This window comes from Nerophis ophidion, linkage group LG15 (genome assembly GCF_033978795.1).
Source record: "Nerophis ophidion isolate RoL-2023_Sa linkage group LG15, RoL_Noph_v1.0, whole genome shotgun sequence".
Taxonomy (NCBI): Eukaryota; Metazoa; Chordata; class Actinopteri; order Syngnathiformes; family Syngnathidae; genus Nerophis; species Nerophis ophidion.
This window is the reverse complement of record NC_084625.1, coordinates 34,536,870-34,541,393: the sequence shown is the minus strand read 5'-3', so window position 1 is coordinate 34,541,393 and position 4,524 is coordinate 34,536,870. Positions and strand designations below refer to the sequence as shown.

General features: G+C 37.0%; 1 long non-coding RNA gene across 1 annotated transcript; it reads left to right on the top strand.

Moving 5' to 3' along the window:
- The first annotated feature begins 795 nt into the window (after positions 1-795).
- Positions 796-3,837, top strand: LOC133569858 (uncharacterized). The gene is made up of 3 exons (XR_009809947.1): positions 796-927; positions 1,926-2,039; positions 2,928-3,837. It is a non-coding gene; the product is annotated as an uncharacterized LOC133569858 (long non-coding RNA).
- Positions 3,838-4,524: the final 687 nt, after the last annotated feature.

The following is a 4,524-nucleotide window of genomic DNA, read 5'->3' as shown; positions in this document are numbered from 1 at the left end:
TCTGCACCTTATTGCTTTTTTTCATCCTGCACTACCATGAGCTAATGCAACAAAATGTATTTCTTAATTGTACTGTACAGTTCAAATTTGATTGACAATAAAAAGGAAGTCTAAGTCTAAGTCTAAATGCAGAGAGTAATTTCACCACATCTAGTGTGTGTGTGTGACAATCATTGGTACTTTAAATTTAAATAAAATCTCTAACCTTTTATAATTAGTCCTTAAGCCTACTATTGTGTTGATAGGTAGTAGGAGAGCCAAGTTTTTTGAGAGGTGGTACTTGGTGAAAAAAGTTTGAGAACCATTATGCTAGATCATAGAGATGATCAATGACTTGCTGTTTTACACAAGGTCCTTAAAAACAGCTAAGTGCTCTTGTAACTCAACAACATAAATAGACCAAAACGATCAATGTCTACAGAATAGAATGCTAGTTATTTGGGAAAAGTACAAATACAGTAAGACTAATAGTGAAGGTAAGCGCCGCGGTCCTTAGTTTTCACGAAATGTGCCCCCCCAAACAATTTAGGTCTTTTTCTGACTTAATGTGTGTTGCCCATATGTAGCTTTTTTAGAAGTCGCTCTATACTTTGCAAATATTATAGTAAGTGTAGATAGAAAATGATCATATCCAACATGTATGACCTGTGAATAATTTTGAGCGGCACGCAGATCCAAAGTATTCTCCGTGGCACCAGCTGGTGCAGCACTTGTGCTTGCTTGATCCTTTGGCAGACACTCTATTCTGTTTAAAGATTATTTTTAGGGTATGAGAACACAGGGATGTGACGTTACCACAGTCGTGCCGGTTGGTCGTGTCATCTCGCTCCTTCTAGTTGTCGCTTTTCATCAGTTTTTACTGAAAACATGTGCATTGTTGCTCTGTTTTGTGTGTGTGAGATTTGTTAGGACTCATGAGGCAAGGAGGTAGGTGGCCAATAGAAACAACTTGACGTGCGAGTAAAACCTACTTTTTACATGACAAATTAACTTGTCATAGCTAGTAGTGTGAGATAGTCCATTGATTAGTCATCAGATAATTATCAGTCATTTTGAACCATGTCGCTAGTGTATGAGTGACAGTTAAAAAAGCTCTCACTTGTTAGGACAAAAGTGGTTTAGTTATTTTAGTGTTATTCTAGTGGTTGGAATATATACATCTGCAGACCCTAAATATGACAAAACCCAGCCTTTTCAATCTTTTATTTAGAGAAAAAAATATGTTACGTCCACACTAAGTATTTAAAATGGAGAAGTAGTTTTGAACGATTATTTACATGCAGGAGATGTGTTATCATTTTCAGTAAAGTGAATTTTTAGAACAATATTTTGTAGATGATACTGTATGGCTGTTCAGATAACTTTTTCACCTCTGATATGGTACCCATATTGAAGCCTTCATTATTGTCCGATTCTAAAATCAGCAGGAATCATAGTATATACTTTTACTATTTTCCTATTACATAATATATACTTTACTATTTTGTAGTGTGAAATGTTAGAAAAGTCTTGATCAAGGGAAAATACTCAGAAAACAATGTAAGGTGTGAAAAACACTAACCTTATGACAGACTTATGCTTTTTTAAAGTTGAAGTGGAGTTTTAGTTTGTTTTGGCATCCCTGATATGCCAAAGGGCATGAATAAATCATGTTTTTTTTCGAATAACTTTATAATTGATAACGATAGTTCAGCCGGGATGTGCTCATTTCAAAATTAGATTTACAGCCCCAAAATATAGTTTTTGTTTTCATTTCCAAGCCACCATTTGACCATTTAAAAAGTGTGTGAGTGTTTCACATCCAGGTTGCCAGTTACGCACAGCCCTCTTTGTTTAGCTATTGCCACTGGTAAAATTACTAAACATGTCAGACCTTAGTAAATCTAAAAGGCGTTGTTACGATTCTCAACTTATTTGTGACAAAGCCAGGAACAAAACCAGAGTTTTGGATTGGGGATGCCTTTGAAAGATGGAGACGATTGAAGGCGAAGAAGATTTTTTTCATCTGACGCCAAACTCGCTAATTTCCTCCTTCATAGGTAAGTCAGGCATTAAAGTTTTCTTATTACTTGTAATAAATGGAAATGAACATTTTGTATGTTACCTATATTGTCCAATACAGTCTATGATCCTGTCTAACAAAGCTCGTATGTTTGTGCAACAAAATGCTTAGGAGCGAAGTACCATCACACTAGTGTTGCTTAACATGTTAGTCCAGTCTCTGACACATTAACACAGTGATGGGGGTACGTGTACCCCTGGGGGTACTTGAAGGTATGCCAAGGGGTACGTGAGATTTTTTTCAAATATTCTAAAAATAGCTTCAATTAAAAAATCCTTTATAAATACATTTATTGAATAATACTTCAACAAAATATGGATTTAAGTTCATAAATTGTGAAAAAAAAAATACAACAATGCAATATTCAATGTTGACAGCTAGATTTTTTTGTGGACATGTTCCATAGATATTGATGTTAAAGATTTATTTTTTGTGAAGAAATGTTTAAAATTAAGTTCATGAATCCAGATGGATCTCTATTACAATCCCCAAAGAGGGCACTTTGAGTTGATTACTTCTATGTGTAGAAATCTTTATTTATAATTGAATCACTTGTTTTTTTTTTTAACAAGTTTTTAGTTTTTTTTTATATATTTCTTTCCAAAAAGTTCAAGAAAGACCACTACAAATGAGCAATATTTTGCACAGTTATAAAATGTAATAAATCATAAACTGATGACATAGTGCTGTATTTTACTTATTTATCTCTTTTTTTCAACCAAAAATGCTTTGCTCTGATTAGGGGGTACTTGAGTTAAAAAAAATGTTCACAGGGGGTACATCACTGAAAAAAGGTTGAGAACCCCTGCATTAACCACTGCCGTTTCTTTTCTTTTTCTCCTATGTCCCACTCTCCCTTGTGGAGGGGGTCCGGTCCGATCCGGTGGCCATGTACTGCTTGCCTGTGTATCGGCTGAGGACATCTCTGCGCTGCTGATCCACCTCCGCTTGGGATGGTTTCCTGCTGGCTCCGCTGTGAACGGGACTCTCGCTGCTGTGTTGGATCCGCTTTGAACTGGACTCTCGCGACTGTGTTGGATCCATTATGGATTGAACTTTCACAGTATCATGTTAGACCCGCTCGACATCCATTGCTTTCCTCCTCTCCAAGGTTCTCATAGTCATCATTGTCACCGACGTCCCACTGGGTGTGAGTTTTCCTTGCCGTTATGTGGGTCTACCGAGGATGTCGTAGTGGTTCATGTTGTGGTTTGTGCAGCCCTTTGAGACACTAGTGATTTAGGGCTATATAAGTAAACATTGACTGATTGATTGATTAACATATAGGCTAAGGGGAGAAATATATGTTTGTTAGCTTGTATGTCGATGTGTCATCCAACTGTCTGGGAAAAATATATTTTTGCAAATAAAACCTATGTGGATATGGGTAGTGTCAGTGCCTATTTCGTTCTCAATATGCCGATATGCTGAGGAAATGTGTTGCAACATTACCACGGCTAATTGCAGTTTCTGGTACTGGGTGTGCATCAAACACATATGGGGTGGTATTTGTTTGTCACAATATAATGCATTGCATGTAATAATTTTCTACTTTGTGTATTGACATGGTAGTAGGCTATATAATTTATACGGAATATGTTTTTGCGTAGTGTGTGGCTCATAGAATTGCACTCTGCACTGAAAGATGGTGATGTGTGTACATGGAAGAGAATGCAGTGTGTCAGGTTGGATGCAACATGGAGTTATGCTGAATGAAATGTGGCGGTAATTTTACTGTTGGCCTTGGCTTGGCAAGGTAAGCTTCAGTGTGTGAATGTGTGTGTGAATGGGTAAATGTAGAAGTAGTGTCAAAGCGCTTTGAGTACCTTGAAGGTAGAAAAGCGCTATACAAGTACAACTCATTTATCATTTATTTATTTATTATATATAATTATTTTGATGGTGGTCCGTGCGTTCAAACTACACATTTTAGCAGGGTAATGCCAACAATATGTCCCGACTCCCGACGAAAATATTGCTGCGTAACTTTACAAATACATTTGGTTAATCAGCATTAGTTAAATGTGGCATAATTACTTAGTGAAACATCTTGCAAGAAGCATAAACAAGAGAAACCTACGGTGTATGACTCGTTGATTCCCATTTGAAGTTCCTTGAAGTAGGATTCGGATTTGGCTGCATATCTGGCAGGCAACCTCAGTCATGGAGAGTGGGATGGGACTACAGAAGTTTGACCGTCATAGCAGTACCATTTCTGGCCACATTACTACATATGGCACCTTTAATGCCAGTAAAAAAAACAAAAAAAATAATCTTTACAAACTGTTCATCAAAGTGAAAACAAAAGAAGTCGAACAAAGAAAAAAGAAGTACAAAAATAAATTAACTGATATTACAAAAACCTAGTGCATGAATGTGAGTGTGAAAGTTGTCTGCCTATGAGTGTTGGCCCTGTCATGAGGTGGTGACTTGTCCAGGGTGTACGCTGCCTTCCGCCCTAA